Source organism: Macaca mulatta, chromosome 11, assembly GCF_049350105.2.
Source record: "Macaca mulatta isolate MMU2019108-1 chromosome 11, T2T-MMU8v2.0, whole genome shotgun sequence".
NCBI classification, from domain to species: domain Eukaryota; kingdom Metazoa; phylum Chordata; class Mammalia; order Primates; family Cercopithecidae; genus Macaca; species Macaca mulatta.
In genome coordinates this window covers 135,666,444-135,693,517 of record NC_133416.1, presented here as the reverse complement: position 1 = coordinate 135,693,517, position 27,074 = coordinate 135,666,444, and the positions used below count along the sequence as shown (strand labels likewise).

The following is a 27,074-nucleotide window of genomic DNA, read 5'->3' as shown; positions in this document are numbered from 1 at the left end:
ACGGAGTCTCGCTCTGTCGTCCAGGCTGGAGTGCAGTGGCGCTATCTCGGCTCACTGCAAGCTCCGCCTCCCGGGTTTACGCCATTTTCCTGCCTCAGCCTCCCGAGTAGCTGGGACTACAGGCGCCCGCCACCTCGCCCGGCTAATTTTTTTGTATTTTTAGTAGAGACGGGGTTTCATTGTGTTAGCCAGGATGGTCTCGATCTCCTGACCTCGTGATCCGCCCGTCTCGGCCTCCCAAAGTGCTGGGATTACAGGCTTGAGCCACCGCGCCCGGCCAGGCTGTTTTTAAAGCTGAGAAGGCACTTGCACGCACGCGCGCACACACACACACACACACATTTTCTATGTGACGCACACACAAATGCCATTTCTGAATGTGTAGGGAAGCTCGATTCCACATTTGTTCTCAGGTAAAGAGAAAATAAGATGTCTCAATAAAAGATAAATTAAAAGGATGTGTTTATCTCTTCAAAAATACTTAGTGACAATCTACTTTTCTGTAACTCACGAACTTGTGTAACACCAAGGGTATTAGTCAGCTGTTATGTAACAAATCATCCCCAAACTTGGTTGGGTTAAAACAATAGCCATCAATTTAGCTCATAATGCTGGGTTCTGCTGGGATCAAACATGTGTCCCAACTACCAGGTTAGTTGGGTCTCGTTGGTCAAGAATGGCCTTCACTGGGAAGACCTCCCTGGTAATTTATCATATTCCATACTTTTGCCTATGCTTGTTCACATGGTAACATGGAAGGCTCCAAGAGAAAGACAGAAGTGTGCAAAAACCTCCTGAGGTCTGAGCTCAGAAATGACTTCCACGATGCCACTTCTAACTCATCCTGTTGACCAACACAATCATAAGGCCTGCTGCATGCAAGAGGTAGAAAAATAAGACTCTACCTTTTGATGGTAAGAGCTGAAAAACATCAAGCCTAGCAGGAGCGAAGAGAACAGCCACCATTCCTGCAATCTACGCAGCAAGCAACACTGAGAACAGCAGTTCCATGTGCAAACTTCTCCTGATGCCGAAGGCTCAGGATGTGTTTTGCCACCCCTTTTTGCTTTTTGTTAATTGGATAAACACACATATTATTTGCTTGAATTGACCAGTAAATAAGTGGTCAGGAGTTATTTTAAGAGACAGGTCTGAAGTTCTGTAGAAACAGTCAATTAAAATCCTTTTTCCCTCATCCCGAATAAAGAAAACTCTGGAATCAGGCTCAGTCACAATGCATTGCTTTACTATCAGAATATCTGCTTCTAAACTTGCCCCATGAAAGATCAAAGGGAGGAAGGGAAATACAAGGCACAACCTGAGACAGTGCTGAAGACACTAAAACTTGGGCCCATTTTTACTGATAAATTTTGTATTCCTGCTGTCATAGTATCCTTTTTTTTTTTTTTAAAAAAAAAAAAGAATAATAAGCTTCCATTTGCTTCAACAACAAGTAGATAGAATGATTCCTTTTGTTTTAACAACCATAAGGAGAAACCTGAACCCACATGGCATCAATAAGGCTCTGGCACCCAAGTAATAAATGAATACATATTCTAAGGTCTTGGAAGGCGAAGCCGTGTCCTCCTCTTTCATTTTCCCCATCACCGATTTATTGATTCTTGCTCAGGTTGGAGAACACCATCTGGAGGTCAGGCGGGGGCATACATTGCCCTAGGGTGCAAAGATGCTTCCAAAGTTGTTGGCTGTGAATCTTATTTGGGGTATCTGAAAACTGATACAAGAAGAAGACCAAAATATCTGCAAATGATGGTTTAAAAAGACCCTCTTGAAACAGTTCACCAGGGTTAATCCATTCAACTCTGAACCATCATTCAGCTCGTGGATTGTCAATTTATATAAATCATTTCATATGTATTAAGATAAAGGCTTTGAAGCTTTGCCATTATGTCATGTAGATATGTTTTATTAACCCTCCCTTACAAGCTGCTCCAAAGAAGTATCTGTGTCTCTTAATACTTGCTACATTCTCTTAAAGCCCTGTTTTCCCTTAGTAGCTCATAGTAATCTACAAACAATAAAGGCTTGCTAGCAAATCTGTGACACGAAAGAGTTACACGTTATCTTTTAACTTGGCTTTATTTGAATAACAACTGTGTCTTCTGGACAAACCTAGCGCCCTATGCAAATTTGGTATCTGAGTCCATTTAGTGGCATTTCAGAGAGGAATGAAAAGCGAGGCAGAGGAATCCACATGAGGAGTAGGTCTCAGGGATGAAAATTGGTAAACTGGTCAAGTCATCTGATTTTGCATGCTTTGCCACTGCTGCCTATAGAATAGATTTACCCACATTTGATTTGTGAGACAGATAATAACAAGATCAGCCAGCACTGTGATGACAGTGGTCAGCTGCTCCCTAGACCTGAAAATTATTTGGTGCCAATGATACAATACAAAGTAAAGAAAGTTTTCTCTCACTCTCTCCCCTGATCCCAGCACTTCACCAATGTCAGGCACAAATCTGAGTGACCATCTGGCACACTTGACAGAGTATAGCCATTTACACCTGATGTGGTTTGGCTGTGTCCTCACCCAAATCTCATCTTGAACTGCAGCTCCCATAATTCCCCCGTGTTGTGGGCGGGACCTGGTGGGAGATAACTGAATCACAGAGGTAGCGTCCCCTATACCGTTCTCGTGGTAGTGAACAAGTCTCATGAGATCTGATGGTTTTATAAGCGGTTTCCCCTTTCTCTTGGTTCTCATTCTCCCTTGTCTGCCACCATGTAAGATGTGCCTTTTGCCTTCCACCATGATTGTGAGGCCTCCCCAGTCACCGGGAACTGTAAGTCCGTTAAACCTCTTTTTCTTTATAAATTACCCAGTCTCAGCCATGTCTTTATCAGCAGTGTGAAAATGGACTAATACAATACCATTTTTTTGGTCACAATGGTGGCATTGTAAATAATACCATCCCATCATTTCTACCTGATTCTTCAAAAATCAAGGCAAATATTCTGGCTCTGGGAGGGACGTGGTTCCCAGGGCAGAAGCATGGCCATCATTTGTAGATGTTAGAGCCGAAAAGAAGATGGGGAAACTATGAGGCAGACAGGCTACGCTAATACTAATACTACTACTAATACATTTCAATATTTTTAAATCTTTGAGATGCAAGTAAAAGAACATTGTTTTTAAAATAGAAAAACTTATTTTAAGGTAAGGGGCAACTACTGGGGAGGCCTGAACACACCAATAAGGCAGGAACTAGAACTGAGGTCTGGAGAGCTAACTGGGATGAACCAACAATAACTCGCTCAGGTATTTCTGTTTTTCTCTGCATTTCTGTGTCTATTTCAGTCTCTGACTTTGATTTTTCCTCCCCATACTTCCTTTCCTCTTTCATGCTTCCCTTACCTTCCATCTCCAAGCTCTCCTACTTCTGCTTCCCACGGCACACCTCTCCTCCATTCATCATTTGTTTCTCATCCATGTGCATGGTAAAAGGTAGCTGGACCACGGTCCTGCAGTTTTTTGTTCATTTGTTTTGTTTGTTTGTTGGAGACAGGGTCTTGCTCTGTCACCCAGGCTGGCACGCAGGGATGAATTCCTAGCTCACTGTAGCCTCAAACTCCTGAGCTCAAGAGATCCTCCCACCTCAGCCTCCCAAGTAGCTAGGACTACAGGCGTATTCGACCATGTCCGACTAATTTCTGAAATTTTTTGGAGAGGAGGGGTCCCCTGTGTTGCACAGGCTGGTGTTGAGGCTCCCAGCCTCAAACAATCCTCCCGCTTAGGTCTCCCAAAGTGCTGGGATTACAGGCTTGAGCCACTATGCACAGTTGGACCCTGAGTTTTTAATAGGCGCTTAGCTCTACCATATATACAGAAGCTGGTATCAGCCAAGATTCCATATTTCTAGGGAAGCACATCTTCTTAGTCCAGCTGGGAATGAGTGTCCACCCCTGGTTCTTAGAACTGACCGGGGATCAGAATCACTTATGGAAAATAATGCTGCTTGGTGTCCTCTCAGAGGCTTAGAGTTCTCAGTGAAAAGGCCTCACTGTAACTCAGGCGGACACACTCAAGAGTGCCCACCACAACTCTGCTGTGAAAAACTTTGTTCACAGAAGAAACAATGCAGGAAGCACAAGGACACACGGAGGAGACCCCTTTCTCTCTCCCATCATAAGGTCTCCTTCAGATGAGAAAAACCGTGAACTCTGCTTTTCAGGAAGGTCCCGGGCTCAAGGAGATAAGTTCATGAGGCTGGAACCTGAGCCAACACTCTGTAGGCTCTTCCACCTTCCTGTTGCCAGCAATAACCCAGGGAGGAAGAACAGAGGACTTCTCCCAGCCTTTCATCGCAGCGGTTTCTCTTACAAAGCCAGTAAAAAACTGCTTAGAGGTCTTCAAAAGAAGCCCAATCCCAGGGAACAAAAAGTCACGGGAGCCACCCCGCAGACTCTGGTTTACGCTTATGGCTATCTCCTTAAAGCACCACCGGCTTTGATCATGGATTTGCCCAAACATGTTTACTCTTGCTCTTACCTGTCTTGAGTTTTGTATTTCTTATTGTGTCTAGTCTAGTATTGAACACTGCCGGAGTGTGTCTACACTATACTGACGGAATTATTTAAATGTGGGCATCCTATACCGGTTCTACTGGCACCTAACTCCTGGTCTTTTCCTGGGGTGGGATGTGGGATGTGCCTACCCAGCTCAGTGCTAACATCTTAGAGTTATGTGAACACACCTGCCGTCATGTGGTGGGGGTGAGAGGTAGGGACCACATCTCATAGAGTGGAGACCTCGAGGAAAGGAAGAATCTGGACTGCATGCATCTTTGGAGACCCTCGGCAGCAGGATTTTTACAAACCTTTACCTTAAAGTGACCAAGCTACACACCCTTGCCTGATTCTCTCCAACCTTCTACCAAATGTTCCCTCTGTGAGAAAAACAATCTGGAATTGTTTTCAAATTTCAAATTTGAGCTTCTCCCATTGCTTGGAAGGAAGACAATATCTACTCTCTCACATCTCTCTTTTACTCTGTGTGTTATCATCTCTCTTGTGTCTGGTTCTCATCTGGGTCCTCTGAACTGGCACCATCAGCTCTTTCTCTCTCTAAGAGCATCTCAGTAGCCAGGTCATCAATAACTGGTGAATTCTGTGTGCATTGCTTAACTCAAAATCTCACTGGATCAACTCATCTAATGAGGCCAGCTCATCTTTTCAAAACTAGGCACCCAGGTACGCATTAAACACCTAGGGATCAGGTATTACTTGTGGTTAATTCAAACGTGGATTCAGTATAGAAAATGGAAATTGCATGGTATGAAACACGGCTGCCTAAAAATTAGGGCTCCAAGGCAGTACAGAGGCCCTGGGACAGTGAGTCTCATGACCAATATCGCTAGTACAATTTTGAGTTTTCAGAAAATTTATCACCTTCCAAGCCCCACAGCGATGGTTAAAAAGTAAAGGTTGAGCACAGAGCTCACAGTCAGGATACATGAATTTTCATACTAATCCTACCATAAGCCACCATGACGAAGTTATCACATTCATCCCACCCACATGTGCTGTTGCTCTCAGCATTAAATACCAACACTGTATGAAAAATCCAATACCACACTGGAGAAATGATAGTATCTACAACCAAATAAAAGAGAAAAAACACCCCTGTCTTCATGGAGCTTCGAGTTAAACGGGGACAACACGTATGAGCGCATCTCTGCATCCAGGGAAATGCCGCGCAGGACAGGTACAAGGTTCTCTACCAGCGACCTCGGTCCACTCCCCACTGGGAGAAACATTCCCCCAAAGAAGGGAGCTGAGGTCTTCTTCATGAGTAGATGTGCATCAAAGACAACTGCAGCCTCATCGTAGAGCTCATTTTCTTCCCCCAAAGAAATGTCTTCATGTGAGGATACAGAGGTAGCAGGAGGAAGGCTCTGACGGCACAGTTCAGTGTCCTCACAGCAGTGGCTGCAGGCACTTACCCACAGGATGCAATGGCAAAGAATTATGCAGGCACCAGCTGGTGCGGGTTTCCTGGCTGTGAGTTGTACCATAGTGGCGTGAGATGCAATCACGGGGAGGGTGGGGGAGCTGGGTGAAGGGGACTTGGGGCTCTCTGTACTGTTTTATGCAACTTCCTGTGAGCCTCTATTTTATTTTTTTTAAAAGTTAAAACAAATAAACAGACAAAAAAAATCAACATAACAAGTTGCCCCGTAGGAAGAACATTTTGCACTGTACAAGTTGCCCGGTAGGAAGGAGCACATTCAACAAAACACAATGCACGTGGCCCAGGGGGAGGAGAGGGCGGGAGAACCTGAGGCTGGAGAGCTTGGAGGAGCCTGGGGAGCTCCACCACAGAGGGCCATGGGTTAGTGTTTAGAACAATGGAAGCCACAGGGGGTTCTCAGGCAAGGGAATAACATGATTAGATGTGCATTCTTACAGGTGCTCTCTGGCAACATCCTGAACCTGTCCTGGGCAGAAGGAGAGAAGGTAAAATGGAATAAAAATAGGAAAATACTTTGTAACCTTTAAAGCTACATTCATAGCCAAAGGCAGGGTGAGATTACCCCAAGGCTGTCCCACCAAACAAAAGCAAAACCAGGAAACTAGGATGAAGGAGGAATATTTTTCTAAATAATTTGATATTGAAGTCATCCTCATGAGAAAACAAATATTTTGTTGGGTTTTCATCCATTTGCTTTATGGCTAAGTACTATTCTAATTGTGAATTGCTGACAGGTTGAGCAGGGCCCCATAATTTATTTTCAGCGTTTAGGGTCTCTAAGGAATTTCAACAGGTCCAGGGTAAATGACTGGGTTTTAAAATTTTTTTGAAAAATTACACTTAATAGAGTTTTCACTTAAAATCATGTGGGTGTCAGAAGGAAAAAGTTCAGATGAGATACTGAATCCCAGAAAAAGGAAAAGAATTGTGCCCAGCGGGAGATATTGCTACACTCTCTGAAAAGATCTGGGGGTGAGGGGTCAGAATTAAAGTCAGACCTTCTCAGTTCAAGTCGAGTGCCTTCAAAGCCAGCTTTTGCAGGCCTGGGTTAAATGTTAACCCTAAGCAGGAGAGACTAAGTGGGACAGATTCAACATCAATTAAGGTAAGACAGTCACTATCCCAAGGAGGGCGAAGCTTATTAGAGACCCGGAGCCATGATAGCACCCGTAAATTACTTAGAGGCATGACCAAGGAGTAATCCAATAATCCATTTATGACTTTAAATAAATCTGGCTGCACACTAAACCCCTTCTGAGTTTACAGACCTACAATATTCACAGCCACTGGCCTCGAATCAGCAGGAGGCCATCACGTCCAGTCCAACTTCTGCATGGTGTTCATAGTACAGAAAATTAACCAGAGCCAAGCAGTCAATACCACATTATCTCCTTCACTGCAGTTATTTATTCTATTTGTTGCTCTTCATTTCAAGCCAGCACCAACTGAAAAGATGGCCAGTCTAGCCCCTAAAAACGGACCCTTGCTGCTTTCTATTGAATCATGAAAGTTTAAAAAGGGGAAAACTTACATATGCACTTTGCAATTAAGAAAAAAAAAACGTGACAGAATTACAGCTATATTTCCTACATCCATAAAAACCTGGGATTCATTTTGTCCAAAGATCACAGGGTGTGTTTTGATGAAATACGCAGTTTGGGAGGTCTAGTCTAAATCTAGCAATTCCCAAAATGGTACAGAGATAAATATCTTTTATTTATCTTATCATATATTTATTTTAATGCCGGTTAGAAGAAAACACTTATAGTATATCAAACCCTGAGGTTTTAAAAATCGTTTTGCTAAATTAAAGAAATGCATCAATTCAAAGGAAAACATGAATTCCTTGCCTACTCCTGACTTTACTGCCCCATCTTCCTCCTCACGACACTCAGTCACGAACCTGACTGAAGACAACTTCCATTCTCAGGTCCAAGTGTTGTTCTATCTGTTCCTTTAAGGTGAATCCAGCTCCCTTTCTAGTGACTGGCTACAGAACGGCTCTGTGCTCTGAATATAACCGGAAAGACAGAGAGGAAACTAAGGGCTGGACTGGCCCTCCTTTGTTTTTGAGAGAAGCTTCTGTAAAGCTGGTCACTCCCTCTAGCCATAAACATCTAAACTGTGCACCCTAAATACCAACGTCATCTCTCCCGTGTCCATGAGAACAACTAGTCTTGGGGTGAAGCCAGGGTGTCATGAGAGAGACGGAAAGACTTCGACCATTCAGGGGAGCGATAAGTCACTGCCTCAATTAACCTGGAAATCGCCCTACTTCTGGAGTCGGTTTTTAAGATAATACATTTCCTCACCATTTAAGGCAGACTATTCATGTTGTTATTACCTGCAGCCCAAAGCATCCTACTTAGAAGACGTGAACCTCCAATGATTGGGAAACCCAGGTCTCAATGCTGGATCGGCCCTGAGTCCCGTCTCCTGGGTTCAGGCTTCAGGTCAAAAGCTCTGCATCTCAAATCAGCAAACACTCTCACAATAAGTGTGCTACTCCAGTAAACACAGAGGACAAAGAGAGACAAAGGGACTCGGACACAAGGAAGAAAGGGAGGCAAGGGGAGGTACAGAGAAAAACAACGTTCACTCATTCTTGTAAGATGCCATTCACTCCTTACTATGTATTGAATACCCCGTAACATCCTGAAGATACGGAAGGTCATAAGGAAGGGCCCATGTCTTCAAGAAATGACAGAGCAGAGAGAAAGACAGAGGAATGCACAATTCAGTATGGTCTGAAAAGTACAATATTCTACAAGAATCAAGAAGGAAATAGGAGAAAATTTAATTTTTTTTTTTTTTTTTTTTAATTTAGTTGGTGCTTACAACTGAAATATATGACTGGACTGGTCTCTGATCACTGAGCAGAGTTTTATGTGGAGCTCTCAGTTTTCTTCTTCCTTCAGGTTGTCCCTCCCCACCCCCCACCCCCTTTTTTTGAAGGACTTGAAAGGCACACTGCTAACATTGGCAGGAAAGCCTAAGAAGTCAGATAAGGAATGAAAGCATACCCAGAGGAGGGGGCGGAAGGTAGCAGGCTGCTGCAGAGAGGACGCCTTGGACATCACAATTTCAAGGTGGCTGTTATTCATTTTCTATGTGATGCTACGTGTCTCAGTTTTCCCAACTGTAAAATGAGAATGGAACTGCCTTCCCCTCAAGTAGATCTGAGGCTGAGAGGGAATGGTGCCGCTGAAAGGTCTTTGTGAATAGCTATAGCTATACCAAATATTTATGTTGGGACTGGGTGTGTTGACTTACGCGTGTAATCCCATAACTTTGGGAGGCTGAGGTGGGAGGACAGCTTGAGCCCAGGAGTTTGAGGCTGCAGTGAGCTATGATTGTGTCACTGCACTCCAGCCTGAGCAACAGAGCAAGACCCTGTCTCAAATATAATATAAATTTATTTCTAGAGCTAGCTCCATGCAGAATTTCAAAGAACCTTGGGGCACTTGAGTACTGACATCTATTTGTGTTACAAAACAGGATGAAACAGGATAAATCATTGCTTCCTCTTTTTTTTTTTTTTTTTTTTTTTTTTGCTGGGGGACAATGAAGCTTGAACTTCTTATCTATCTATCTATCTATCTATCTATCTATCTTTTTTTATTTAGGGCTTACACCAAGCATTGGTTCCTCAGATACAAGTCAAAGATGAGGAAAATTGAGGCAGTAAAATATTTGAAATCTGACTACAAAATGACTGTGTTCTAAACATCTTTGTCCCTTGAAAATTCATGTGTTGAAATCCTCCTCTCCAGCCAGGGTGGAGGTCTTAGGAGGTGGTGCCTTCGGGAGGTGATGAGGTCACGGGGGCGGAGCCTCACGAATGGGATTAGGGCCCTTTTAAAACAGGTCTCTCCCCTCCACTGCGAGAGGACACAGGGAGAAGCCCCGTCTAGCAACCAGGAAGCCGGGCCTCACCAGATACCGAATCTGCTGGCGTCTGGATCTTGGACCTCCAGGCTCCAGAACTGTAAGAAACAAATTCCTGTTGTTTAGAAGCTTCCCAGTCTCTGGTGTTTTGTTAGAGCAACTAGAACAGACTAAAACAGGGGTCAATCATTAAATACCAAATTTCTTCCCATGCTCAGAGTGCCACCAGCCATTTCTCCAATGGCTTTGCATTTTCCACTCTTCCCAGAATTAGAGGGGGAGAGGGAGTCAGCTGAAGCCTGAGTCCTGCTAGGGCCGCCTTGCCGCACAAGTCACTGGGTGTGGTTTATGCTGCCGATGAGCATTGTCGGCTGGTTGCTGCGGATTTGGGAAGCACCAGTCTCCTTCAAAAGCCCCAAGAGGGAGATGGGGGTCTGGTTCCCTGCTTGTTCCTACCGGTCTGCTAGGCTTGTTCTACCAGGACACCTCTAGACACCTTCCCACAGGCGGTTCACAGAGGAAGGTGCTGAGCTGGGGGTGTCGAGATGCCTCTAGTGAACTGGAAGTAGATCCCATTCCTTCCACTTCTCAAGGTGCCTCCTCATCCCCAGTCTCCAGAATGACTGAAGTTTCTACTGCTCTGCAAAGCCCAAGATAGGTCCACATTTTATTCCATTCTGATTCCCCCAGCACACACAACCACCTGATTCCCCTTTGGAAATATTCTGCACCAAATGAAATCTGAGTGAGCTCATTAATTATGAAAATTCACAATGCATCATTATAATAATTACTCTGATCACACAAACATTATACCACCATGAATATTTAATGGGAATTGTGCTTTTGAAAAGCATGGCAATTAAAATAAAACCCAGGGAGGTGACAGAGAGGATGCGGGAAATACTCGCTCCAGTTTGTTCGAAGGAGGCTGTGCCGTCTCCAGAATGCTCCCCCTTTGTCTTAAAGAATTACTCTCGACCTTAGGTGGTGGGGAGACAAAGAAGACAATGAGAGACCTGAGAGTTGATAAATGGGCTCCACTCCTGAGAAATGGAGATCAAGAGTTCAAAGACAGGCTGGTTTTCCCCTAAATAAAACAAGTTCAAGCGTCTTTATCATTATCCCCCAGAAAAATAAAATAAAATAAAAAATCCTGATTGAAGAAGAAACGATTCATCCTGCCTGGACACCCATCCTCAAGTGCCCCGAGGTTCTTTGAAATTCTGTCTGGAGGTAGCTCTAGAAATAAATACAAGTTTCCTGGTCTCCCAGTGAGTGGTGTGTACAACTAAGCCAAACAATCGGGGTGGAGGGAATTATATTTCGCACTAAAAAGAAGAAATAAGACCAATTTACCCTGTGACTTTTACTAATCATGACAAAATCTTTTTTAAGTACCTTACTAAGTTTGTGAACAAGCAGTAATTTCTGCAATGAAACAGCCCCCTGAGATTAGGGAATTAAGTTAATTGGAATGGTTGGAAAGGAGGGTTTATACTGTGGGGAGGTGCAAAATGAGACCAGAGGGAGTTTGGACCCAGTTTTTAAAGAGGATCCTCTGTCCTCACTGACAGCAATCCAGGAGACACTACAGGTTCAGGTTTACACGCTCCTTACTGTTCATGAAAAGCTGACCTATTATCTTGCTCTCTGGCTTTCAAATTTTTGAAAATCAAGGTCTATTGTAAGAATCACATTTTACAACATAAGTTGGTGCGCATGCTTGTACACACACACACACCTACACCAACACACAGAAAACACAGTCCTACCATGTGAAATGTGCTCTATTAGGAATAGAATTTCTATGCTATTCTGTTTAGGAAAGAAAACTGCTGACAGCAACAGTCCACCAAGTTAATTCCACTGCGTCATGATCCACAGTTCTTACTGTACACTTAACAGACACTTACAAAGTGCCTCATCTAGGTACTAGGGTACCTAGGTACTAAGTACACTCATGAAGTACCTCATCTTGGAACTTAGTACCTAGGTACTAAGTACCTTAACAGTACCTTAACGGACACTTAACGGACACTTATGAATACCTCATCTAGGTACTAGGTTACCTAGTTACTAAGTACACTTAACAGACATGAAGCACCTTATCTAGGAACTAGGGTACCTAGGTACCTAGATACTAAGCACGCTTAATAGATATTTACAAAGTACCTGCTGTGTGCCCAGCACGCATCTAGGGACCAGGGTTTCAGTACTGGCAACAGAGACAAAATCTATGCCCACGAGGAGCTTACATTCTACTGGAATAAGTTAGAAAAAAACATTGACAAACCCATTTTTTACAACTGCTGGGTGAGGAAGTTGGGCAGGGATTGTCAACCTCCTTTTAATTGACACAAAAAGAGGTTGAGGTCGGGGAGTGTGGGCCTGTCTCCCTTGTACACAGCAGGAATCTCAGGGAGGTCGGCTTTGTTTCCAAGGCTTTCCTCTAAGTTTTGCCTTTCATACTTTTTGACCAGGATTCTTCTGACTGCAAGAAACAGAAAGCAAACTTGAATGTGCATAAGAAAAAAAGGAGATTTTGTCAGAATTCAGCCAGAAAAACAAAACAAAACAAAACAAACTGCTGTAGTTACTGCACCAGAAGGGCTTAAACATAGGAATTGATTACGTCGTGATGCAAGAGTTACGAAGCAGAGATGATGGTGAGACACCCAGATGCCAGTGACACAAGGGCACCCTGCAGCCCTAGGGGAAGAGGAACAATGGATCCCACGGGGTTTCCAGGGACCAAGGCCCCCCACGGGGCAGGGTGCAAACCAGGCCACAGTGCGCAGAGGCTGTCTTTGGTCAGCTGGGGTTCCTGAGACGCGCTGGCCGTCACTGCAGGCAGTCCAGGAAGCAAAGCAAGAAAAGGAGAGAAACGCTGTGGCTTTTCCCATTCAATCTCCCTCCTGTCTCCCGCCACTGCCTCAGACTGGACTAGGATGTGTCCAGAAGCCAGAAGACACAGGAACCTGGGAGGTGCGGTTCCCTCTAATCCAGAAGTAAGCAGGGGAAACAGGAAGGATCTGAGGACGGAAAGGCAGGCACTCAACCAGCAAAGGACTCAACCAGCACAGGTATTGAGTGAGATTGCTCCAGGGCATATCTCTGAGTTATGAGAATAGCAGGACAACCGAGCCTTGGGAAACCAGGAAGCTAAACCAGGGACTCTAATCCCTCCCAGACTCTCCTCTCCCTGTCACCTATTTTTGCTGTTCTGGGAATCCCAGCGTCACCTCCTCCTGCAGCAGGCCTGCAGGAGGTCGGCTGCATTCACACGGTCGGTCGGTCGGTCGGTTGGTCGGTCGGTCGGCATAGGCTGCAGGCAGCTCAGCCCTTCAGTATCAGCCCATCCAGGGGAAAAGGGCGCCTGGCACCGTATGGAGATGTTTTGGTTGTCATCAGCGAGGCTGGGTGCTGCTGGCATCTAGTGTGTGGGGACAGAAACTCTGCACTATAGGGTGAAAATGGTGCCTACACCAGAGGAGGGGGGCTGGACTTCAAAGGGCTTCATTTGTGCTATGACTCCTGGGAGGTTTGCAACACCTCTATAGATATTTATTTCTTCTTGGATGTACTTGCAGGGGAATTCTGGGATCGCCTTGCAGCTGGCTCAGACCATAAGAATGTCCCTCGCGAATCTGGGAATTCCTGTGCTGCTCGGCTCATCCAGCTCTTTAGAGGCCTAAGAGCCGCAGGACCTTACCTCACCAGGAGGACGGTACACTCACCTACCGCATGCTCCAGTTCAGTGGCTTTCATTTTGGAAAAGATGTAAACTTCCATCTGGACCAGCAATTCTCAATTGGGAGGGGTGGGATGTGTCTACATCAGAATCCTGGAGTAGGTTTAGCATTAAAATGCATATTCAGTCATTGCTATTATGAAATTGGGAAATCACTTTTTTCTGTTGTTGTTAAATGAGCCACAGGAGGCAAAGTTAATCTATTTGTTGTTATGTTGGCTTGGAGAACAAAGAACAGGATCTTTAAGGGATGGTGTTCCCTCCTCTGAGGGGAGTGGAGATAAATCTCTGGATTTTTATATTTATTTGGAAAGGGCATATATGTTTAAAGCTGGGAAATGCTGACTTGCATGTTGGATGATGGGCCCAAGCCCAGCAATGTCCTGGTCTAGAACAATTCAGCCCCTGGCTAGGGGGGACCCTATTTGACAATTCAATGGGGCTGTAACCCCCAGTGGAACAGGGCATCACTCATCTTCAGTGTCTGATACGGTTTAGCTCTGTGTCCCCACCCAAATCTCATCTTGAATTGAAATCCCCACATGTCAAGGGAGGGACGTGGTGTGGGGGTGATTGGACCATGGGGGCGGCTTTCCCCATGCTGTTCTCATGATAGTGAGTGAGTTCTCATGAGATCTGATAGTTTAAAAGTGTGGCACTTCCGCCCTTCACTCTCTCTCTCTCTCCTGCTGCCATGTAGAACATCCCTTGCTTCCCTTTTCCCACAACTGTAAGTTTCCTGAGGCCTCCCAGTCATGCTTCCTACTAAGCCTGCAGAACTGTGAGTCAATCAAACCTCTTTCCTTTATAAAGTACCCAGTCTCTGGTAGTTCTTTATGGCAGAGTGAGAACGGACTCATACAGTGTCCCAGCATCACATGCCCTGCTGGCTTCCATATGGTAGGAAATAATGTTCCTTTCTGTGCCTTTGGATCCAGCCTTTCAGAATTTCAGAGAGCCATTCCTCCACCTTTTCTGGAAGCCCTTGTTTCATGTTATAGGACAGGGCACGCAATCCAGAGGTTCCATCAAAGAAGGAAAAGCAGCTGATATCAGATCTGCCTGCCCATCTTCATCAGGGCCTGAGGACAGGGTTTGCCGCACGCAGAATGTGAGATAATTTGGGGCGAAACATACAAGGGCCTTTAAACATGCTATCAGTTATGTATTTAGCTTGATGTTTTGGGGAAAATGCAATTAGTATGTAAAACAGTGACTTTCATGGAAATGATTGCTTAGGGCAAAGCTCAGATTAAAAGATTTGAAATAGAGAAAAACTGTTATTAAGTAAATGGAAGTGCAGATGATACCAATATAGGCCAAAAATTATTGAGAATCATATAGGGCAGACTGCAAATTAGAAAACGCTGATTTAAAAGTTACTAGCAATTTTCCGTCTTTGAAGATGGGGACGTTAAATACACCTCTTGGGCCTACTTTCTTTCAGAATATTTTCTAAAATGAGTTGTAAGTGTGTGTTTGCATGAGCGTTTTCAGCTGCACCCCTATAAACCAGGTACGCTGTGTTCTTGGAGAAAATTGTGACGTTCCCATTAACCTGAATGAAGATATTCACTGTTTTGGTTAGTCATGTAAATAGATGTATTAACAGGACTGTGCCCCACGGAGTTACAGACATTTTTAAATTTCGAAATCTGGATTTAGATTCCCTTGTTCTTAAAAACTAACGGCTAGTCACGACGCTGCATTCGTGTGTGTGTGTGTCTGTGTGTGTGTGCACATGAGCGTGTGTGCGTGTGTATAAGTGTGCATGTGTGTAAACATGTGCGAGGGTGTGTGTATAGGCGCGCGTGTGCATTAATGAGCATGTGAGAGTATGCATGCGTACATGTGAGTGCATGCGTGTGTATGAGCGTGCATGTATGCATTAGAGTGTTAGCGAGTGTATGTGAGTATTTGTGCACGTGTGGGCACATGTGTGAATGAATGTTCATGAGTGTGTGTGTGACTGTGTGGGAGGTGCATGCGTGAGTGTGAGTGTGCATGTGCACACTAATGAGCACGAGTGTGTGAGCATACACATGCGTGTGTGAATGTGTGGCTGTGCGGGGGCCGGTGCACACATGCAGGCACGTATGTCTAAGCTTCTTCTCCACAGCGGTAAAAGCCAAGAAGAGCCGGCTACCCTGGGGAAATCAAGGGAAGGAGGGGGAAGCAAGAAGACGTGAATTTCCCTCAGCCCTCACTGAAGGGAAGGCTGTAAATTAAAGGGTTTATTTAACCTGTGACTGTGACACTCAGGTACAACAGCACGTGCCACACTTCAGAGACTAGAGTGGGTTTGACCCATGGGTACATGAGAGTGCCAGCCTTCACAGTGACATGGAGCCCCTGTTGGCCCTCACCTTTCAGAAAGTCCTGTTAAAATTCCCACCTGCTCTGTGTCAGGCTGGGGGAACTGGGAGCCGGATCTCCTCCCCTAGTGCTGTCTGGGAGAGAGCTGTGCCCACATGGCTGTCCCAGGGAGAAGCCAGCAGCAGAACTCTACTAGATAAAGAGGCAGGGCCCGAAGAAACCACTCACACCAGAGCAGGACAGCCCAGACCCAGCTGCAGGCGAGGGAAGGACAGGAGGGTTTCCTACAAGCAGGTCTCTGAGCCCTTCTGCCACAATAATGGGGACATTAAAAGTAAGAGAGGGCTGGGCGTGGTGTCTCATGCCTGTAATCCTAGCACTTTGGGAGGCCGAGGCGGGCAGATTGCCTGAGGTCAGGAGTTTGAGACCAGCCTGACCAACATGGGGAAACCCGGTCTCCACTAAAAATACAAAATTAGCTGGGCGTGGTGGCGCACGCCTGTAATCCCCGCTACTCAGGAGGCTGAGGCAGGAGAATTATTTGAATCTGGAAGGCAGAGGTTGCAGTGAGCCGAGATTGCACCATTGCACTCCAGCTGGGCAACAAGAGCAAAACTCCGTCTCAAAAAAAAAAAAAAAAAAAAAAGTAAGAGAGGATCCTGCAGGGATAACTGGGGACATCAGTGATATTAAGACTGCACCAAACACACAATCATCCCAATTCAGAACTCAGTGTCCGGAAGGGCTGGATCAATTTGAAATGAATGCAGCTATTACCTCCAAATCAATACGGATCAAATTGAGGGACATTCTTCTAAAAAACCTGGCCTGTACTCTTCAAATACATCAGAGTTATGAAGACAAAAAAAGGCTGAGAAATTGTTTCTGATGAAAAGACACAAAAGAGACATTACAAGGAAACACAGCATGAGATGCTGGACCAACAAAAACTTAGTTTTCTTTGGCTTTAAATAACAGTAATGGAGTAACTGGAAACATTTGAATAAAGGAGGTAGATGCATAATAGTACCGTAGCAATGCCATTTTATTTTGACCCATGTGATTATATCAGAGAATTGCCTTATTTTAAGGAAGATACATGATAGAGGTATAATGTGTGCAACTTACTATCACTTCAGAAAAATTGCACCTAGAGATACACACACAGATACGGATATAGATACAGATATGGATACGCAGGCCGAGGGGGAGAGAGAGAGAAACATTCAGACACAGCTAATAAGAAAAATACTGATAAACAAACCTGGTAAATGTTAATTTGGAGGAATCTAGGTGAAAAGTATATAAGACTCTTTGTACTATTTTTGCAACTTTTCTGAAAGTCTAAAATTATTTCCTAGTAAAAAGTTTAAGACAGTATTTTGATGCAGGAAGCACTTTATGCACAGTTGGCAGGATTTAAACCGGAGGCTCTCAATGCACTCAAGGGATGTTTGGCAATGGCTGGAGACATGTTTGGTTGTCATAACTGTGTGGGCAGGGAAAAGACTGCTGGCATCTGGCCCTGCACAGGACACTCCTCCACCCCAGCAATAAACAATAATCTTGCCCAACATGTCAACAGTGCTGAGGCTGAGAAACTCTGATTGCAAAATTTAAAGGAGAAGGAACGAGATTTCTCACAGACGTGATCACACGTAGTGCTGGCAAAGCCGCTGCCCTTCTTGGAAAAGCAGCATCATCTGGCAGAGATAACTTAGTTCTTCTTCGTCTTCTTTCTCTTACTCTCTTGACCAACATCTTTACTCTTTCCACCCCTCTCTGTCAAGTTTTCCAGGATCCTGTTCAATGGACACTAATCTCACCTGCCCGGCACTCCCTCTCTCCCCTCTTCTGGTACCAGCCTTCCTCCTGGAAGGGATCTCAAAACTCCAGCCGCGTGGACTGGATGGAAACTTCAATGTCTATATGGATCTTGCTGCTTTGGCCTCAGGTGACTGTGGGCCCAAACCAGGCCACTTCTAGCATCTCATCCTTTCCATCAAAGTTGAGTGGTCAAAGGCACAAATGAAAAATTGTCCTGAGGCCATGATCTAGACTATTTGTCCCACACGGCATTTAACAATTTTTTATTTGGTTGCCCACACTTGAAATCTGCCATTTTATATTTAAACATCCTTATTTCCTGGTTTATGAAAATCAGTAAGGCTTAGGAATCATTCTGCCCACACCCGCTACTGCCTATGGGGGCCAGGGCTATTCTCACCTGCTGTCACCAAGTGGGAGTGGCCCTGGGCCCAAAGACAGAGCATCACACTCCTGTTCATCATAGCCCAATCAGTGTGCTTCACTCCTGAGTAAATAGGGGCCCTGGAGGCATTTGAGTTTGTAAGCCTGCATCCAGGAGGAGCCACATTCCACCAAACAAGACAGAGTCATTTCCTGAAATGTTCATATAAGCTAAGCGAAGCAAAGACCTTCCTGAGAACTGAAGTCCAGGAGCTCTCAGTGGCCACATTTCACATAATGTAGAAAATCCAAATGAGAGAATGAAGCCTCCATGAAAGCGTGCATGAGTGTGTGAAGGAGAGAGGGAGAGGGAGAGAGAGAGAGAAAAGGAGAGAGGGTAGAGATGGGGGGGAGAGAGAGAGAAATGGGGGAGGGAGAGAGAGAGATGGGGAGAGAGAGAGAAAGGGAGAGAGGGTAGAGATGGGGGGGGGGAGAGAGAGAGAGAGGGAGAATATGTCCTTGATGCCCTATTCAAATCCCAGTGAACCCCTGGGTCCGGCTGGTTCCTCTCATCTTTTAATCAATTTTTCCTTGGCTTGCCTTTCTGTAGAAGTTCCTCTGCTGCCTGCACTGGTGTTAACCTGTTGCTTGTGTTTAAGAGTCTAACGTTCTTCCCTGGCAACTCCATTAAGCTCTTTAATCTTTTAAAAGCTGGTGATAAGATAATTTTATTTATTTATTAAAATGTCTTTTTTTTGCTTTCATTCTTATTTGTAATTAAAACACAATAATTGTACATATGTATGGGTTACAATACGATATTCTGATACATGCACAAAATGTGTAATGATTAAATCAGGGTAATTAGCATATCAATTACCTCAAATACTTATCATTTTTGTTGAGAACATTCAAAATCTGTTCTTCTAGGTATTTGAAAATTTACAATAAGTTGTTGTTCATCATAGTCACCCTGCAGTGCTGGAACTTATTCCTCCTACCTCACTAAACAGGGTCTTGCTCTGTATCCCACGCTGGAGTGCAGCCGTGCAATCTTGGCTCACTTCAACCTCTACCTCTGGAGGTCAACAATCCTCCCACCTCAGCCTCCCAAGTAGCTGGGACTACAGACACTCACCACCATGCCCAGCTAATTTTTTGTGTGTATTTTTTGGGGTAGAGATGGATTCTCACCATACTGCCTAGGCTGGTCTTGAACTCCTGGGCTCAAGCAATCCTTCCACCTCAGCCTTCCGAAGTACTGGGATTACAGGCATGAGACACCATGCTGGCTGTCTTCTACTCTTTACTTCTATTCTATGCGATACCATAGCCTTAGAAAGGCTTATTATTATTAAAATGATAATTTCTCCCAAATTCATCTATATCATTTTCTTATTTTACATAATTCTAATTAACTCTAAGCCATTGACTTTTAATGTTACTATATGTTTTACCGCTATAGGTAGAGGTTGTCTTATTGATGTGGGCTAGAGTTACATGGGAAGTCTAATCTGTGCATAGGAGAGGCACTCTGTTCATCTCTTGCCATTATTTCTTACAGCCATTATTTCTTACAGAAAACCTCTTGCCATTATTTCTTACAGGAAAGCTGGCTTTGATTGATGTGGATTAGCTTCACATAAGCTTGAGGACACTCACAACATGGTGGTCACAGCACATGTGCCAAGGACCACGGAGACAGACCCACTAGGTCCAAACCCTGACTCTACCAATCATTTGCTGTACATTTTAGGAATGCACTCAGTGCCCCCAGTTGTAGGACTAACAAATGTGCTTATCTCCTTAGGTTACTATGAAGAGTAACTAAGTTTATATACATATACATATCTGCCACACAAATGATGGCCCTCCCAGAGCACTATACACTCCAAAACACAAATGACTGTTTGGATGCTGTATCAGTCAGAGTTATCCCAAGAAACAGAACCAATAGGATATAGATATATAAGAGGAGACTTGTTATGCAAATTGGCTCACGTTATTTTCCTAGGAATGGCTGGTCAGTACATGGTGGTCCATGGGCCCATGGTCATCTCTGGTCAAAGTGCTCATTCACCACCCCCATCCACCAAAAAATGGGTATCTTGAGGTAGAGAAGTTGCAGCACATTCCTTTGAGTTGAACTTTATAGAATTCTTCTAAACAGATAATATAATGGAGTTCATGTAACTGAGGATACGAACTGGATGCTGCCCTCTTCCTCCTGCTTCTGAACAGTTCAGCCCAACACCATCAGGAGAGGCCCAGCAAGGCAGACAGTGGAGACTCAGTGGCTGGGGCAGGGGGTCAGAGGAGTGGCAAGGCGGACAGGTGGCATCAAGGGCTAGAGACTGAGTGGACTGAGATGGGGGAGGCAGGGGAAATGGCCTGGCCTGGGATTAGGAGAAGGGAGCTACAAACACAGAAAGGAAGAGATCTAGAATGACACATGTGGTGCTGGATTAGAATCTGAGGCATCAGTGTGAACTCATGGTTTTTAAGACAGATCAATAGATTAGATAATAGACAGATGGAGGCATAGGTAGATAGATAGAGAACAGCAGACAGATAGAGAACAGTAGATAGATAGCTAGGATAGGTTAGGGGAGAGAGAGAGAGATGCCTAGATATAGAACAACAGATAGAGGTAGAGAGGTAACAAGAGAGGAAGAAAGAAAGGTCAATGTGTGTGCAATGATTTCCTACCTCTGTCCATGGAGTGGAGCTAGAGCACTCCACTAGTCATGAGCACAAGCAGAGCCAGGATCTTGATGTCTAAATACCATTTCCCCACTAAAAGCAACTGAACTGATTCCAAGACTGGGGCAGGGAAGGTGCAGATGAGCCTGGAGGATCTTATATCCAGAAAGTAGGGCAGTGCTTAAAGGAGGAGGACATGTCAGAACAACACAGAAGTTGTCATAAAATGACTCCCACTGGCCAAACCTGTGATATTGTGAGCATCAAAATAAACAGTTATAGTAATGAAATGTAAGCCATAGAGTACAAAAGAAATCCAAGAACCCATCCTGTTATAGATTCATAAATGAAATGTTGAAATTCTAATGAGGAACAGGATGTTCATATAGACTCTGAACATCTTTCCACAAAATATGTCTTAATTTCAAAGGGAATAAGAGTAACCTCACAGTAGAGAAGCCCAGCAGACACCACCTTAATCAGGTGATCAAAGAGAACATCATTAATATTGTGACACATTTAAATCTCGTGCAACCAGATGAAGTACAAAGACAACAGCCGAGCATCCTGTCTGGAGCATTCCTGCCCAAAATGTAGCATCTGAATCACTAATCAGGAAGAAACATCAGACAAATCCGAATGGAGAGAGACGTGTCACAAAATAACTAGCCTGTAAGCTTCCACAGTGTCAAAGTCATGAAATTCAAGGGAAGACTGAAAAAAAGTAAAAAGCCATGACAACTAACTGCAATGAGCAATCCTGAACTAGATCCTTCTGCTGTGAATTACTGGGACGATAGTTGATATGGTTTGGCTCTGTGTCCCCACCCAAATCTCATCTTGAACTGTAATCCCAATGTGTCCAGGGAGGGACCTAGTGGGAAGTGATTGGATCATGAGGAGGGGGGCAGTGATTTTCCCCATGCTTTTCTCATGATAATGAGTGAGTTCTCACAAGATCTGATGGTTTTATAAGGGACTCTTTTCCTTTTGTCTCCTCCCTTTCCTGCCACCATGTGAAAAAGGTACTTGCTTCTCCTTTGCCTTCTGCCATGATTGTAAGTTTCCTGAGGTCTACCCAGCCATGCAGAACTGTGAGTCAATTAAGCCTCTTTCCTTTATAAATTACCCAGTCTCAGGGGAATTCTTTATAGCCATGTGAAAATGGAATCATACAACAGTATTGTGTGGTAATAATGCAGCAATGGTAATTCTCTGATTTTGATGTTACCTTGTGCTTCTGTAAGAGAATGTCTTCTTAGTAAGAAATACACAACAAAGTGTTCAGGGATGATATGCATCAACTCAGCCAGTTACTCTGAGATGTTCATGGGACAAAAGTTCTAGGCACCTATTTTTGAAATGTTCTAAATGTTTGAGGTTATTTAAACATCAAAACAACAAAAAACTCCAGCCATTTTCCACTATGTATGAGTAATTTTTATTTGTATAAATGTCAGCCTCAGGAGGAAAGAGAATCCAACTCCAATGTTCAAAGTCCCTTTTATGAAGGAACTACTTATGGAAGAAATGAAATAATGAGGCTGGGTACCTAGAGATAAGAAATAGACATTATCTTCACCTGAAGGGGGAAGTGGAGAAGGGAGTGTTCCTGAAGGTCAGTGGGAGCTGGAATCTTGAACAGAGGTCACCCAACAGGAGTTAGATTCATGGGGAGACAAAGGCACAGCCAGAGATGGGCCCAAACAAGGAGCGAGTGGGGACCAAATATTCCAGCTTCTCCTTTCTCTTGCCCTTCAATCTCTTGCCATGTCCCCACTGGTCAGCCCCCCATGGAACCCAGCAGATATAGGAACCAGGAGTTGCCATTTGCAGGGTCAGCCTCCTAGGGTTCAGAGCAGGACAGAGAACAATGGAGATTGTATCCAAAATGTGCAAATGAAAAATAAAGACAAATAAACATTAGGTCATTTGACCCTTTTAAATAACTCCATGAAACACATTTTACCAGCCCCAGTGACAGACCCAGAAGCTGAGGTTTGGTGCCATAAGTGGCTTTCCCATGTCTACACAGTGGAGCAGGGATTTGACTCAGGCCGGTATAACTACCAAGCCTTGATCTTGCCTCCCAAACAGGACCTGTCTGGGGAGGAAGGGGTCCTAACTTGTTGAAACAAACCTGTTTTAGATCTCATCTTTCTCTCTTCCAACTGAGACTTGGGCCACCTCTGGTATCTGTCTCATTTTGCCTCTGATATTGAAGGCAGCCTGGGTTGACAGCTGAGTGATAAATGATGTTTGCTTACCCTTGATTTCAGGCAAGTATGACACAAACTCAATTAGGAAAATACATCTTCATGCTGCCTCCTGTTCATAGATACTAACCCAAGTAGACTTCTGAGAAGGAAAGGGATACAACTTGCTTACATGACTCTTCTATGTTCCTGTGACCTGTGTTGATCACACTCTCAAAGTTGGAGATGTAGGAATATATGTCATTCTTTGTCTGGTCTCAATAATTCATCCCTTTTCTGGTAACAACACCCAATAAGTCAAAGTTATAGTTTATCAGGAGGTGATAAGTGCAAAGAGAAATGACAAAATAGGGACAGGGCACAGAAAGGGCAGGAATGGAGAAGAACAGACAATGTGAATAGGGAGACTTCCATGAGGAGGTGCTCTTGGTGCACAGATCTGAGAAACTGAAAGTGTGTCATGCTGGTATCTAGAGGTTACCCCACAGCAGGCATGTGCAAAGGCCCTGCAGTGGGAGCCTATCTGTGGTGGTGAGCCCAGCAAGCATGCCCATGGGACGGGAGCGGAGTGTGGGGTTGAAAATGAGGTCAGAAGGATGCTACAGGGTTGGAGATTACAGGGTTGGGGATTACAGAGCGTTGTAGATCACTGCACGCACTGTGGCATTACCTCTGAATGTGATGGGAGACACTAGAGAATTTAGGGCAAAGGACATGATCTGACCACTGGTCAAGAAGGACCTAAACATGCAGCTGGTGTTTGCTGTGGATGGTGGACATTTAGATCTTCCAGTCGGGCTAATGAACAAAGTAAGGAAGTACTGTCTCTAGAGGATTAGTAGTGATTTAATAATAATAATAAAAAAGACAGTAGCAATTCTGTCTCTGAAGTTTATTACTTTTATGTGGCCAGTTCTGGGAATCCATTACCTTCAAGGAATGAAAATAATGAGTGTGCTTGGAGAATAGACAGGTGAGATATTTGAGAGAGAAAACAAAATTCCTTTTGCCTGGGACCAGATCTTCCAGGACCCTCTATTAGTCAGGGTTCTCCTGGGAAATAGAACCAATAGGGTGAGCATATACTGAGAGAAACTTATTTTAAGGTATTGGCTCATGTGATTATGGAGTCTGGCAAGTCCAAAATCTGTAGGGCGGGCTGATAGGCTGGAGACCCAAGGAAAATCTAACATTGCAGCTCATGTCCAAAGACTGTTGGCTGGCAGAATTCCTTCTTGTCTTTTAGGGGTGGTCAGCCTTTTGATCTCTGCAGGCCTTCAACTCATTGGATGAGGCCTACCAACATTATGGAGAGTCACCTGTTTTATCAAAATCCACCAATTTGTTAATCTCACCCAAACAGACACACACACACACACACACACACACACACACACAGACTCAAGTCTGACTAAATATCTGGGCACTGTGGCCCACACAAGTTGAGACATAAAATTAACCATCATGGATACCTTGACCACTGGGGATTAGTAAGAAGCTGAAGTTTGCAGGCTTCTTGCCTCTGTGAATGGTAGAGTGGACCCCTTCCCACCCAGAACTAACAGGCAACCACACAGCCAAACCACTGCCAGCTGTCACCTCCATGGCATCAGTGCCACAGGGAGACAGGCTGGGGTCACAGGCCGGGACATGGCCAGGGAGACAATTGACGAGGAGAAGGCAGTGAGAGACTGCAGCTAGGAAATGTCATTTAGTTAATAGGATATGAACATGACAGATGAAAACATTGAATTCGAAGGCAAATGAGAAAAGTCTGCACCCTGAGTCAATTTATTGCTTATAATTAAAAAGTAGAAAACAAAGAAAATGGTAACCTGGGGCTGTGTAGTGACCCAAAAGATTTACATAAATTGAAGATAAGAGCCTATCACCACTTAGGAAGTGGGAAAGATGGAACAGAGCCAGAGCAGAACAAATGCCCTGAAAGACTTCCCCTGGGATTTTTGTTCTCATAAATCAGGATGCCAGAGGGGCAAACCTTTTAGGGTCAACATATACAGCTGCAGCATGAGAAACTGGCAGGCTTTAGGAACTCAGCCCAGGGCTCCCACAGTCCTGGGGGTGAGCACCTGAGGTTGAAAGTAAGGTCTCCTTGTCTGCAAGAGGAGGTCAGTGATAGAAGATGCTACTATTGCAGTGTCCATCTCTTATTGGAGGGATGTTGGATGGATGGATATCAATGAAAGAAGAATGAATGAAGGTCAAGACAAGCAGAAAAGAAGAAAAGTCACCCAGAAGTAGAGACGTGCTGGGAGATACAGAAGGTCACCCTCCTAACTTGAGATGTCCTGGACTTTGTTGTTTGTGTGTAGGTAGGAGAAGTGAGCTGACCTCCCACATGGGCTGCCCCCACAATGTGCAGCATACCCGTGAGAAGCAGCCATCCAGTGGCTTTTGATGCCCTTCGTTTTGCTCATTTGGTTGGTGAATAGGGTTTTGCCTGCTGGGCATTCATTCCCCATCTTCTGATACAGCTCCACCTGTGTTTGGGCATCATCACACCTTTTGTCTTAGCGGTGTGGGTGGAAGTGACCTCGCCCCCAGGCTCCCAGGATTCCTGTGCCTGAGATATGCATAATCAGAAAACCCCATTCCCTTAAGTCAGCAGTGAGTGGGCCCAAGACCGCAGTGAGTGCCAAAAATCTACCCCTGCAACTTTTTCTACAAACATGTGAGAAGCCACTTTCTTTTAGTTGGATCAACTTTCTTTTAGTTGAGTATGCTGTGTGGACAGACTATAAGCCTGGAGCTGCTGTTGACAATGATGCCCTCTCTAAAATGAAGACAGCAAAGAGGACAGAAGAGCCAAAAGATTGGGAGAAACAGAAACTATCCAATGACATCACTTGACCCCTGGATCCAGCTGTGCCTGAAGTCTACCTGGACTTTGCAGTTACCTGAACTAATGGTGTTTTTTTTTCTTTCTTTCTTTTTGACTTTGGTATGGTTTGCTTAAGCTGGAGGTTTTGGCATTTCTAACTAGAGGAATCATGAATAAGAAACTGAATAATTTAGTGTATATTCAAAAAACATTTCCATCAAACAGGGAAAAACTGCTTCAGTGTGTCAAACCCAACCTCATTGTTTCCAGTGGAGACAAAAATCACATTTTCAGGGATACCTTGTTTATGGCATAAGTAATATTTTTTTCTTTTTTGTTTGTTTGTTTTGTCTTAAAATCATCACTAAGCTGTAACTCAATGATAAGACCAGAAACTAGCCTAGAATGGGGTTTCTGTGCGTGTGTGTGTGCATGCACACATGTGTGTGTTGAGGCAGGAGGCAGTTTTCTTCAAGTTCCTTTATTTTGAGAATATGAGAATCCCTTGTTGCCTCAAAGACTTGCTAGTAGAATACCATGTGCCAAACTGGCTAGTGTTGGATCCACATTTCTACAGCATCTGGGTCCGCAGAGAGAGTGAGGAAACACAGCAAAAGCAAACATAATTATGGGGCCAGAGGGACCCATTGAGCAAGAAGGATGAAAAAAGTAAACTGCAGAGTTGGGAGAAAAAATTAACCTAAGAGAGAAATGTGGCCTGCTGTGGATGGTTTTCATGACTCTGAGAACTCAGAGGGAGAAGGGGTGCTTAAGATCGTGTCAAGAGTATCCTAACACTAAGCCAGATGGAATTATGCCTAAGCTGTAGTTAAGCATGAAGTGGTCAAGGGATGTCTCAGAATATAAAACTTTGACTCTCTGTTTAGGTCTATAATAAACAAACAGCTCACACTTGACCAGCTTTTCCTATTCCCCAATATTGTTGAATGCACAGTTCTGTTTTCTTTGCTTTGTGTTTTAAATTATTCTCAGTTATTGTTTAAAAATATCTATGTAAGGTTTCCATTGTGTTGTACTGAGGATTCTTCATCTCCATGGCTTTAATAATACAAATAATGATGGCCCTGATGTATTGAACTTTACTATGTGCCAAGTCTTACCGCATGCAATGGTTTGCATGGCCCCAAAAGTGAATGTCCACTTAGAACC

At 44.3% G+C, this 27,074-nt stretch overlaps 1 protein-coding gene and 1 long non-coding RNA gene across 2 annotated transcripts in view; one reads left to right on the top strand and one right to left on the bottom strand.

Moving 5' to 3' along the window:
- Nucleotides 1–27,074, bottom strand: part of TMEM132C (transmembrane protein 132C) — a 439,369-nt gene that overhangs the window by 403,406 nt on the left and 8,889 nt on the right. The window lies entirely within an intron of this gene.
- On the top strand, nt 9,870–15,248 carry LOC144332720 (uncharacterized). Its single transcript, XR_013400748.1, has 3 exons — nt 9,870–9,983; nt 12,367–12,969; nt 13,477–15,248. It is a non-coding gene; the product is annotated as an uncharacterized LOC144332720 (long non-coding RNA).